Raw genomic sequence first — 13,913 nt, forward strand, 5'->3', positions numbered from 1 at the left:
CTGCAGGTATGATAGTTGGTCAAAATATAAAAGAAGCGATGGAACTGATTTTAAGTTATAGGAATGACCCATCACTTCGTTCACCGAGGGAGTTAGAGAAACATAGTACGAAACAGAGTCGTCAATATCCAATGAGGGAGGTTCCACCAATTTGGCGTGAAGCTGTGCAAGCTAATGTAAACCTTGGTATTGCAGCCGCTCCGGCCCAATTCCAGAGAGTATGGATACATATTCCATGGAAGCGAGCTGAAGTATTAGCAGTGAAACAGGCCTTGCCAGATCCGCGTAAAAATCCTGCAGGGTACTACAAAGAGTTGGCTCAGACAGTTGAAGCTTGTGTATTGAATCTAGCTGACATAGATCTGCTATTTGGTAATGTAGTACCGCAACCAATTTGGGCTAAAATTCGGAAAGAGAATCATCCAGTTGCCCTAGGTGGTGATTGGGCAGCTATAATTGCGGCGGATGGTCAGCAAACAGGTGGTTCCAAACCTGAACCCTTAATTGCTAATTTGCCCTGTAGAATAATCGATTTAATGAAAACCCTGATGCCAGCATTGCGCGTTAACTGGGACAAATTGTCCGCGTGCAAACAGAAGAAAGACGAAAGCGTCTCCGACTTTTTCACAAGATTCGAGGAGACTTTTGTGGATCATAGTGGTCAGGATATGAGCACAGAAGGAGGCCAGAGATTATTTGTTGATAAATTTGTGCACAATCTGTTGCCAGAACTTAGTGGTAAATTAAAGAATTCTGAGAGTGCGTGGGCTGTCTCTACGACTGCGCAAATACTTGCGACTACCCAGTACTATGAAAATAGGGATAAAGAGGAGAAAGAAAAATCAGATAAAAAGACGAAAGATTTAAAAACTAAAGTCCTTTTACAGCAAGCATATCCGCCTCGCACGAATCAGACTAATACACAGCAAGGGTCATATCAAAGGACGGAGTATAATTCTCAGAGGCCACAGTACCAATGGAATCAATGTGCTTATTGCAAAATGGAAGGCCATTATAAGACTGAGTGTCCAGTCTTAGCGCAAAATAATGCTGCGACAGCTCAGAGAGGTCGTGGTAGTTCTATACAAAACTCTAGAGGTCGAGGACGAGGTGCTATGCCTCCACAGACAAGTGATCGCCCTTCGAATCATTTCGATCAGCGAAATGGACAATCTGCCCAACAAAATAGGTCTCAACAGTATCATGTTGAAGACTACTATGAAGCTAGTGAGGAAGTTCAGCCAAGGGAGTACTAGGACAGCCATGGACAAAGAGAGGGAGTAGTATCAGTTCCAGTAGATCAGAGTGGGCCTTATGTCGCAGTAGCAACATCAGGTATAGTCGAACCGTTTCTGTTGGATACTGGTGCAGCAAAAAGTTCTATCATACATGCGAAACTCCCTGGCGCACCTTTGTCTGGCTCAACAAACGTTTCAGTAGGTTTTTCAGGCGCCCCTGTTCACAACCCTGTTTCTGGTCCTTTGTCTATTTCTGTTGGACCCCGCCACTTGAAAGCACCCCTGATTTTGACGACAGGTTGTAATGAAAATCTGCTTGGTTTAGACTTGTTAAAACGCCTATATGCGACATTGTACTGTTCTCCAGAAGGAGTACAGCTTACGTTGGGTAAAAGAATCACCTCTCCAATGTACTTGTCGATGGATGCGCTCCCACCAGAGCTGCGTTCTCTCCCTGATACTCTTTGGGCGACTGGTCCTAATGATGTAGGTCTTTTGGAAATCCCACCATATGTAGTAACTTTGAAAGCGAATGTAAAATTTCCACGAATTCCACAATACAGAATCTCTAGTGAAGGTGAGCGTGCGCTCCTACTGATAGTACAAGATCTGATCAAGAAAGACGTTGTAGAAGAAACTAGAGGTAATGTCTGTAATAGTCCTGTACTGCCTATTCTGAAACGAACTGACCCAACAAAACCTCCAGTATATAGGTTTGTAATTGATCTTAGAGAGGTTAATAAAATTGTGATTCCACAGTTTCCTGTGGTTCCAGACATTACTGCATTGTTAACATTGATTCCTGCTACAGCAGCATGGTTTTCGGTTATCGACTTGAAAAATGCCTTTTTCAGCATTCCGATAGCCGAGGAAAGCAGAGATATCTTCGGTTTCTCTCTAGGAGGACGAAGCTTCAGGTTTAAACGTGCTCCACAAGGTTATTGTGAAAGCCCATCTATTTATAGTCAAGCATTAAACAGCCAGTTAGACTCATTTGTACTTCCTCCTGGTTCTGCTTTAGCACAATATGTCGATGATCTTCTAGTGGCTGCCGAGGACAAGGAAACTTGCAAAACAGCTACAATTTCTTTATTGCATCATTTGTCAAATTTGAATCACAAGGTGTCACCTTCAAAAATGCAATACTGTTGCCAAGAAGTGACCTACCTAGGTCATCTGTTGTCAAAGGAGGGAAGGAAGTTGACCCCAGAGAGAATAAAAGCAATTACACAGATGAATGTTCCTAGCACGCAGAGAGAAGTACGTGCCTTTTTAGGTATTACCTCATATTGTAGGCAATGGATCCCAAATTTTTCTCTTTTGGCAAAACCATTGGTAGCTTTGACTGGGAAAAATGTTCCGAGTCCAGTGCCATGGTCCGCCGAATGTCAGGAGAGTTTTTCTGAGTTACGAAATGCACTGTGTTCAGCTCCTGTATTGGGTACACCCGATTACAGTAAGCCATTCACGCTCTATGTCCATGAGAGAGAAGGTTGTGCGTTGAGTGTTTTGACACAGAAATTTGGTGATAAACAACGCCCTTGTGCGTATTTTTCATCAACGTTAGATCCGGTAGCTAGAGCGTTGCCTAGTTGCTTGAGAGCTACGGCCGCAGCTGCAGCCTCCATTCGACAATCTGCTGGTTTAGTAATGAACAACATACTAGTGGTTATGGTTCCTCATGCTGTGGATACACTCATGAACCGAACCAAGACGCAGCACCTTACCAGTGCCAGATTATCAGGTTACGAACTGACATTGCTAGCGAGTCATATTCAGATCAAAAGATGCAATGTATTGAATCCAGCAACATTGTTGCCGACTAGTCAAGAGTCGAGTGATTCCGAACCACACGACTGTTGTTTCAGAACTGAGGAAGAGACAAAAGGACGAATTGATTTAAAAGACACTCCGTTATCAGATCCAGATGGCACGTTGTATGTTGATGGGTCTTGCTTCAAATTGGATAATGGTGATGTGACTGCTGCCTATGCAGTAACGACTTTGAGTACGATTGTGGAGACTGCAAGAGTGAGTCAGAATTCTGCCCAGGCTGCAGAATTGATCGCGCTAACAAGAGCGTGCGTTTTAGCTAAGGGAAAGAGAGTGAATGTGTTCACAGATAGCCAGTACGCGTTCGGCGTGGCTCATAGTTTTGGCCGTTTGTGGAAAGAGAGAGGTTTCATTACGTCCCATGGGACTAAGATCCAACATGGTCAGCTAGTTAATGACTTGTTGGAATCTTTAACCTTGCCGACTGAAGTTGCGATTGTGAAATGCAGTGCTCATAAAGCAATCACGGATGATGTTGGTCGTGGGAATGCTTTTGCTGATGAGACTGCTAAACAGACAGCTAGAAATATGATGAGTAGAATGTATGTTACAACGTCTGCAAGATGGATTTCTGAGTCTGGAATGTGTGAGGACACAGTGGAAAGTGTGAAAGAAATTCAGAAAGAGGCGACTGAGGAGGAAAAGCTTGCATGGAAAGAGAGCACGGGTAAATTGGACTCGAGTGGGTGTTGGATTGACTTGTCGGAACAACAGCGTTGGATGTTGCCTGATGCGTATGTGCTTGCAGTAGTAACGATGGCACATGGAACAGCGCATATCAGTTCTAAAGGGATTTGTAAGATGTTGGCTCCAGTTTGGAAGAATGATGGGATTAGTAAGTGTGCAGAGAGAGTGGTGAGAAACTGTATGGTATGCTTGATGCATAATCCTGGCAAGGGGATCCCCACACCTGCAGGTCACTTCGCTCCTCCTTCCTGCCCCTTTGAAGTGATTCAGTTAGACTTCATTCATATGGATCGTTGCAACAATCTAAAGTATGTCCTAGTGGTAGTTTGTGCGTTCTCCAGATGGATCGAAGCATACCCACTGAAGGACAATACTGCTTTGTCCACTGCCAAAATCCTTCTTAAAGAATACTTCCCCAGATTCGGAATGCCACGGATTGTATGGTCAGATAACGGAAGTGAGTTCGTAGGGAAAGTTATGCAGAGTGTGTGTGCCGGCTTAGGGATTAAACAAAAGTTTCACAGTGCGAATCATCCCCAGTCTGCGGGTTTAGTTGAGGGTTACAATGGCACCCTTAAACTGAAACTTGCTAAGATACAAGCGTCCACGGGTTTGCCCTGGCCAGATGCACTGCCTTTGGCTTTGTTATCAACAAGGGCAACTGTACATTCTAGAGTAGGGCTTAGTCCATATGAAATAATTTTTGGTCGTCCTGCAAATGTTTGGGGGGTACCTAGACCGAAAGAATTTAAGCAGCTGGAATACCCAATGTTAATTGATTACCTTTTCGACTTGACTGCTAAATTGAGCCTTATTCACCAACAGGTTTTCGATGCATTACCAAAGCCACCGGAGAGTCCAGGTCATCAGCTGAAACCTGGAGATCAAGTGCTCATTAGAAATTTTGCAAGAACGAAAAATCTTCAGCCCAGATTCGTTGGCCCCTTCCAAGTCTTATTGGCAACGAGAACTGCTATTCGTGTGGTCGGACGGAAAAATTGGATCCACACGACACACGTAAAACGTGTGCCTCTGCCACTTCCTTACGACAACTGGGTAAAGAAAGGAATCAGTGCCTCTGAAGCAGAACAAATACCCAGTTTCATCCCTTTCAGTGATGCAGAACTGGTCACTGATACATCAAACTCTGGCTCTCCTCCTGAAACTGCTCTTTTGAACCCTGAACCTTTGCCATCTGCACCAAAAGAACATTTGCCATCTGCAAACGTGAACATTGCAACGTCGGCTGAAAATACATTGTTTCCAGATCAGACAGCCCCTGCAAAACTGAGATACAATTTGCGTTCTCGCAATATGGACAAATAAAGCAGGAAACTGCCTATTTTTACAGCTAAATTTTTTGATACATTGCCTCCAGCCAGGAAGATTGCTATTATTTTGTTGTTTTAAATTTTGCCTTGCCGTCTGGGTAGCCGTAGGGTCGTGGCTGTGTGCCTAGTTGAATCTGCGGGTGTCAGACACAAGGTCGATCTTTCTGTTAGTTCTGGGAACTCCCAGGGCTGATAGAGGCATTTTCATCTACGTACACATCATCAGTGGTCACGAGCGGATTGTAGAAGATGGAGCTTCCTGAGCTGCAACGAAAGAATGTAATTTATGTTCGCAGAAATAGACTGTACAGAATACTTCACAGCAAATGCTTTCTAATGCAATGTGCAGTTACGTTTTTAATTGTTTTGATAACGTTGGTGGGTGGAATCATCTTTGGTGTGCATTTAATTTTTATGCCGGTGACTACAGTACCTCCCCTTGATCCTACTACTTCTACGGTTTCTTCTATGCATTCTTTTCACTCGTTTCCTGAACACGAACAAGCTCGACGCTCAGAATTTATTAACAATACATTTGTACAGCTCTTGCATCAACACCAACTGGTAGTTAATACTACAGACTGCTGGGTGTGTGGCTTGATACCTCACACTATGGATAAAGGCATTCCCTATCTAGTCTTGCCTTTTAGCTATAATGGATCATTCCAGGCCTTTCAGACCATTTTTTCCTATGCCCTTGAGACCTATCCTCCGCGTCCACCACGGTCCACTAAATACAACTCAGCCAACAAAGCTTTAGTCCAGGGAATTATTGACATGATTAAAGACGTCAATAATACTCCATCTTACCCTAGAGATGAATTACGGGTGTATTTGAGTTGGAACTCTACAGAGTACCGCCTTAGTTTGGGAGAAAGCAAACGTAAAAGCTCCACTTCAGTCTGGGTCGTGCCTCACCGAGGTCAGGTCTGTTTGCAAGGAAATGGGAGAAATCTGAGAGCTCAGCTAGGGAGGAGTGAGTGCGTTGAGACTTACGTATTCCCGTCTAACTCCTCCCCTGCCTTCCTTACTGCTAGGGGTACTTACTTCATCTGTCAAGACAGAGCGTATACATGGCTGCCTGCTGACTTCTCAGGTTCATGTTATATTGCTCGATTGTTACCTCCGACATACACTGCTTCTTCAGATTATCACAAGACCAGAGTAGCAAGAGGTGTCTTCAGCAAGGAAGATACCGCTGGTCAGGAAGCTGGAGACTTCTTCAAAGGTTTCCTTCCGTTTTGGGGGCCTATGGCCAATAGTAGAAACCTACGTCAACTAACACGGGTAGTTGAATCTACTATTACAGAAACTGTTGGTTCCCACTAGTAACTTAACAGCTGAGCTTCAGGCAGATCGTCTCATGACGTTACAGAACCGAATGGTTCTAGACGTAATACTTGCAGATCGAGGTGGGGTATGCAGAATGATCCAATCGAGCTGCTGTGTTTTTATTCCCAATAATGCTCCAACCGTCTATGAAGCGATCTCTAAGCTACACAAGATTTCCGACTCTATACACGTAGACAAGGGAAACTGGTCCTTCATGGAGTGGTTTTGGACTCTGGTATCAGGGTGGGGATGGAAGGTTCTGATGGTCATTGGTGTCATCCTAGTATTTCTGTTCTCGTGCTGCCTTATTATCCAATGTGGTCCCGCTTTGTGTAGTCTCTGTGCTGCAACCTGTTTCAGAAAACCACCTGCATTTGAAGAGAAGGTACGAGATAAGATGATGATGCAACAACATGTCACTGACCTAATGAGCATAGAGTTAGACTCTGACATAGACTGAGTAATTGCCTATGTAAGGGCAAAAGGAGGGTCTGAGGTTCCGTGACGATTTGAACCCGTGTTTTTTACATTGTCGCAAATACATAATTTTGGTATCAGTGAACCGCAAATGATCCATTTAATATATCCCGGTGTTTTCGCCATGCTACGAGCAAGAGCACTCCTGTTACAAACACATTTCTGTTCCACCCATGGCATCCATCTTAGATTACGGCAGACATTTTGTATTCCTTGCCCTCACATAGTCAATGGACACGCAATGACCTCTTTCAATTAAGGACACGTAGGCTTTAGCAGGCGAGTCACCTTGCTAGTGACACGTGCACCTTAGGCAAGCAACGCTGTGGCAACATGACTCAGCAAGAGCTGCCTTCCCAGCCTGAGGCCAGTCCTGCTATACTGGTTCTCGTGTCCGTTGGCCTGATCATGATTAGGCGGCCGAAGCTGGTAACCTTGCCCATTTACGACCCACAAACATCTCTTATCCTACTTTTCTATCTTCTGCACCTGGCTCTGCTCCTTCCCTTCTGGGCCTTTATTAGGGGGAGGTAACGAAATTTACGATGAGGCGGTCCGGCTCTTGAATGAAAAGCTGACATGAGATTATGATGGAATAGTGGGAACCCCTCGTCCTTAATATTTTGACATCAGACACTGTAGATGATTCTTGTGTAAATGCCAAATATTTATTGTTTAGGACACGAATGTTTAGAACTGTACTAGCATGTAAAGAATTTGCCCCAAGCAGAAAATTTAGTATTTAAGGAGCAACCCATTTTGTACAAATCGAACAGGCTCCTAGATACTGCCATGTGTAGTTTCTGTGACTTCTGTGTCCCTGCAGTAATAAACCTTTGGTCTTTGATGCCACCATTGAGAAGCCCGTGTTTCTGTTTGTTCGTGCACCGAGGCAGGTAGAACTCCGGGGTCTTCGGGTGTTATCCCTGACACCTCTGGACGGAACCAAAATAGTCCAGAACTCCAGTGTCATGTCTTGATTGGATAAGAGTACCTATCTACATGTGGTATCTAGCTTTGTGGTATTTTGGGGGAATGCAAGACTTTGACCAAACATGTGTTATTGGGGCCAATTAACTCAGACTTGTTTGTAGTGAAACTATATATCTATGGAAACAATCAGGGTTTTCCCTGGGTGAGTGGTTGCCTGTGAAGTATAGGGAACCCTACCTGTGACTTGTTACTTGACAAGGGTCACTGGATCTGCCTGAAAACATATCTCTGACTTGAGGTTGCTAGAGAGGTCAGTCTGTGAAGGAAGTGGCCCTCAAGGGCCACTCTGGGTTTCTTACAACCACCTGCTATGCCTTCCCAAGAATGAAGAGCAGGTCAGACAGTAGAGAATACAAACTTATATTTTATTAGCAATACTCTGTAGAGGACTCGAATCAGACCTGCACCCTAAGATGTCTGCCGAGGGACTGACCCCACAACAGTCAACAGTAAGTAATAATTCTTCCAAAGAAGCCTCCAACCACGCCCACAATGAAAATTTACCAGCCTGAGCCGAACATGAACAAAGAAGGCACAGGGAGATGGGCTACCACCTGCAAGATCGGTACATGTTATCTGAAAGTCGAGGTCATCGCACTGAGTCTCAGCGTCTCATAACGTGGAGCAGAAACTACACACTCAGATAGGTATGCAAAGTCAGAATGGCCTATTCATTAGTAAGTCGGAAAACAGTCTTGCACTGAAGAGAAAGAAATAACAAAATTCAACGTTCTGCGGAGGCACGCAATACGAATGATGAGGCCTAGTTCAGACACAGCCTAAGTAGCTTAATAGGAATTACAAAATACAAAATGAAGTCACACTTTCTAACTAAAGCATGCACGTTGCAGGGATAACTCAGTGGGTTGCATAACATGAATACGAATGGCATCTATTTAGCCACAGACTTCTAACCTAATATAGCATGAAACGAGTGCATTGCGGGCATGGGATTTTCAAACCCGACAGACCCTCCTTTTAGCATGGGTGGCTAAATGGTTTATTGGGCTATCCAGTAGGGTCTTTACAATTCTAAGTGGGGGGAAAAGAATTGCATAATCACTCAAGTTACGAAGGAGAAGAAAGAGACACAGGAGCATCAAAGTCACTCAGTATTCAAAGATGCCCTCATCTATGAGCATGCATCCCTGGATATCCTGCATCATCAGACTGGAGGCCTTGTTATCTCGTCTTGGCAATTTAGGAGTAGGGGTGAGTTTACCCGCACAATAGGTGCAACATGCTGGAAGACAATGAATACATAGACAACATGCAAAGATGGCACCTTCAATGGCTATTAGGGCAGGTAATATTTTCCAACCCCATGACGTCAGAAGATCCCAGGAACCACCCTGTCCAAGACCATGACCAATTATCTTGATGAATGTCAGATGCAAGCTTGTGGAGCTTCTGTATAGAAGACTAGACAGTGTGGGCGTGGTCAGAGATATAGACACAACTGCTTCCGATGACGCGACAAGCTCCACACCTAAATGCGAGAATGATGTCTTAAACTTTGAAGAGCAATGAGTCTTGTAGCCTGAAGCTCTACCATAATGTTGGTCAATATTCCTTATGTCATATTGATAACCCCCTCTACCACCTGGGTGAGTTGTTAATATTGAGGCTATTGGCCATAGGGCCCCAGAAGGGTAGGATGCCTTTCATTGTGTCAGTAAACTGTTGCAAGGTCGTGTCAGTCTGTTCTATGTCGTCTGTACTAATCATCCGCTTAAACCAGGAGGCTAGGACACCTCTAAGCTGTAGGCGAAGAGTTTCTTGGTAGTCGGGAGGGGCTATATAAACGGGGGGAGGAGATAGGAAAGGTACACCGCCCCGACCATCCCTCAGGGACCCACACATAACCCTGAGCACCACAAACAAAATAAACATGCAGCTTAGGGATCAAGGGTGGACTTTTGGGTATCCTCAACATAGAAGTGGTATTGGATCTACTGTCACCCACCTCTTTGTCTCCCACCCCTTGAACTCAAAAAGGAGCCAGTACATCTACCACTGCCAGGGGTATGGGCTTATCTTCGGTGACATTTTGGGCTTGGAAAGATTGGTAATACTCTGATTCATTAAACTGAGAGAACCCATTTCTGTCCATCTCTGTGCTATTTGCCTTTCTATCTCGATCTGCTGCTCTGAGACAAGAACTCAAAAATACTCGATCAAACCGCCCTTTCCCGGGGGAAGCACCAAGTGGGGACCTATGTTGGGGATACACATTCATTGTCAAGGAACGGGAAAGGGTGCCTCTTTGTTCCAAGTAGTCAACCTGAGAGAACGAGCGGTTCATACTAAGTAAGGTATAACCACCCCTCACAACTATTAACATAGGATAAGGGCATAGGCAACAAGTTCTCACTTCGATGCGTAACAGAAAACAGCAAACCACACACCCAACATTTTGTCATATTATAGGCAGCATGCATTTGGTGTAACGTCCGAATAAAAAAATTGTCTTTATAGGACTTCCAGTGCTCTGCCTTATGAGGCGCTAAGGTGCCAAAAACATGTTTGGTGGAGGGCTGGTGTAGTACTTATCCAAGCGTGCACAGGGCAGTTCTCTTCCAGGAAGAATAGCACCCCAAATACAATTGTCAGTGAAAGCAAAATTATTGTGACAAACACTATTTTACTCTTAGTGGACCAAGAGGACCAACAGGCCCATATGAAGTGGGATGAGGAGCCGCAAAGGGCATCATGGATAGGACAGCCAAAGGGATACATTTTCAAAAATTTCAAAAGCAACTTATATGTGTCACAGGGAAAAGTTCACAAATTGGATCCACAAAAAAAAAAAACAGAGGGGTACAATTCACCCAGTATCCTTCAAAGCCTCACTGGTAGGCTCCTATTGTTCATCAATGGTGGTGCTATAAAGCACTCCCATGGGGGAGCTGCGCGACCGCAGCCCTTGCAGTAAATAAATCCTCTTCTTTCAGGATAGGGCACCCTCCCTCCTGGGCAAATATCCTCAATGATCCTGTCCAGTGTCCAGGGCAGTGCACTAGTGCTCTTCACTCTAATCTAAAGCAGGAACCATAGACACAGCACCTTCGCCCTAAGCTCAAATTCTTCCCTAACTCCTGGACTGTCCTCCTGGTGCCCTGTCCTTCCGTCGGGGCCGCAAGTTGTACCTGCCAGCCCCAGGCACTTTTTCGTCTACAAAAAGGGGACGAAATTCAGGCTCAGCAGGGCATTGAGACTCAGGTGTCTGCACATCAGAAGTGGGAGCCCCCGGGCGGCCCTCATCTCCGGGGGAAACACCTCGAATAGGGCTGCATCACTTTCTTCGTCTGTTTGCGCTACCTCAATCGGGCATCAGAGAAAGGAACAAATCGGGGCACCCGCTCCCCTTCCTGGTCAGCGATGCCTTCGAGAACCCAACAGTCATACAGAACGGGTAGATGAATCCTCTTCACATGTGATGCATGCATCCAGTTCTTCCGGCCTTCTAGCTTCATGGCGGTGCGGGCAGCAAGCAGCACATGGAGGGGCCCTTTCCACCTCGGCCCCAAGCAGTTCCTTCATTGAAAATTCTGCACCATAACAAAGGTACCGGGTTGTAGTTGATGCCCGGGTCCCTCTGTGACTGGTTGCAGCATGGCGTTAATCTGTTGGTGAACAGAATGGAGATCTTTAGACAACTCATGCAAATAATCTATCAACAGGGGCTACTCTATATCAGAGAAGCACTTGGGTCTTGGGACGCCCCAGATGCTGGCAGGGCGTCCAAAGACCACTTCATACGAGGACAACCCTGTTCTAGAATGCACTGTCGCTCTTGTAGACAACAAAGCCAACGGGAATGCATCTGCCCGTTGCAATCCTGTGCTTTCTTGTATTTTTGCTAGCTTCAGTTTGAGAGTACCATTGTACTTCTCAACCAGGTCTGCTGACTGGGGGTGGTTCGCCGCATGGAACTTCTGTTTAATATGCAAGCCCTTGCACACCAAATCAATCACTTTTGAGTTGAAGTGAGTTCCGTTGTCACACCAGATTACTTGTGGCAATCCATAGTGCGGGGAGAACTCTTTTAAAAGTGCCTTTGCCGTCGCCATGGCCGTATTCTCCTTAGTAGGGTAAGCCTCAATCCATTTACTGAATGCACAAATCACTACTAGCACATATTTCAAGTTGTTTGCTCATTCCATTTTAATGAAATCCATCTGGTGGTCCTCGAAAGGGAAGGAAGGCGGTGCAAAGTTACCTACAGGTGTAGGACTGTGTGTCAAATAGATAATACAGTGCTTCACTATGTGTGTGGCCACCCTAGAGATATTAGCATTCTGCCATACTGGGTCTAGTAGCTTACATATTCCTTTAACACTAATGTGTGCTGGGCCGTGGGCCTTAGTAATAACAGGGAGAACATAGGCGTTGGGCAAAAACCACCTTTGTTTCCCCGACAATTCAGTCCCACACCCATCATCGTCCAGACGCCCCGTTCTCTCCTCCCATACTGCCAATTCTTCTCTAGTCATTTCCCTCTGTATTTCCCTGACATTTTTCCAAAGTGTCATCGCACATGCCATTGTCTGGAGCACATCTAGTAGGACCTGCCACAAACATCTTGTTCATCTTTGATCTAGCTGTCTCCTTAGCTATCTGCTCCGCAAACGCATTGCCCCTCCCCACATCATCTGTCACTGCCTTGTGAGCGCTGCATTTTATGATTGCCAGCTTATCAGGAAGTGTCAATGCTGACAACAGTCTAAATAACAATGGCCCATGCGAGGTCAAAAACCCTCTCTCCGTCCAGAGGCGCCCAACGTTGCGGGTCACCGCAAAGGCGTGGCTGATGGTGTAGACATTGACCGTCAGTCCCTCACTCAACTCGCTGGCCCTAAGGAGGGCAACCAGCGCTGCAGCTTGCACCAATGGATATGGGATGTCTCAACTACAGAGTGTAAAGTCGTGATTGCATAAGCTGCAGTGGTAGTACCATCTGGTAATTTGAAACAAGAGCCATTGACATATAGTTCCCCTTGGGGGTCAGATAAGGGAACATCAGTCAGGTCTACCCGTACTTTTGTTTCTTCCTAAGTCTGAAATACACAATCATGGACATCGTTGTCCTATTCTTCCGAAGGGAGGAGTAGTAACGTGGCTGGGTTCAGAGTAGCACAGCGTTTGATGCTAATGTGCGGAGCAAACAACGTTAACACATATCCAGTGAGACGCGCACTAGTAAGGTGTTGCGTCATTGTCTTGTTACTGTGAGATCAGTATCAAGGACGAGGCCTGCCGATTGTCTGATAGAAACTGCAGCGGCAGCTCTCAGGCAGCTCGGGGGTGTTTTTGCGACATTATATAGAATAGCTGAAAAATAAGCGCAGGGTCTCTGCTTACCACCGAAACCCTGTGTTATTACAGAAAACACACAACCATCCACCTCGTGTGCGTAGAGCACAAAAGGCTTCTGATAATCAGGAGTAACAAGCACAGAGCAGAGCAAAGCGCAACCTTTAATTGCTCAAAAGCGTGCTGGCATGCAGGTGTTCAAGGCAAGGGTTCAGGCACATACTTGATGGTCAGGTAAAGAAAGGGTTGTGTTTGCAGGGAGTAATTAGGGACCCAGTGCCGACAATACGAAGTTATCCCAATAAAAGCGCATACCTTGTGTTGGATCTTAGGAACTGGCATATTTGTAATAGCAGCTATGCATTCAGGTGTTAGTCTGCGACCATCCTTCGATAGAAGGTGACCCAAAAAGGTGACCTCCTGTCAACAATATTGAAATTTTTAAAGTGACACCTTATGCCCAGGGTGTGCCGGATGCAACAATAATTTAAATGTGGCCTCCCTGTAGTCATCCTCAGTGTCCGAAGCCACAAGTAGGTTGTCAATGTACTGCAACAGCACATTACCAGGGGTAAGCTCCAAGAAATCCAATTGAGCTTTCAAAGCCTGACTTGACTGTAGATACTTGGGCTTTCTGAAAAGCCTTGTGGAGCATGGCAGAATCTAAAGCTCCTACCGGCTATTGAAAAAAGGTGTTTACTATATG

The sequence above is a fragment of the Lissotriton helveticus genome, chromosome 10, assembly GCF_964261635.1.
Source record: "Lissotriton helveticus chromosome 10, aLisHel1.1, whole genome shotgun sequence".
In the NCBI taxonomy this organism is placed as follows: Eukaryota; Metazoa; Chordata; class Amphibia; order Caudata; family Salamandridae; genus Lissotriton; species Lissotriton helveticus.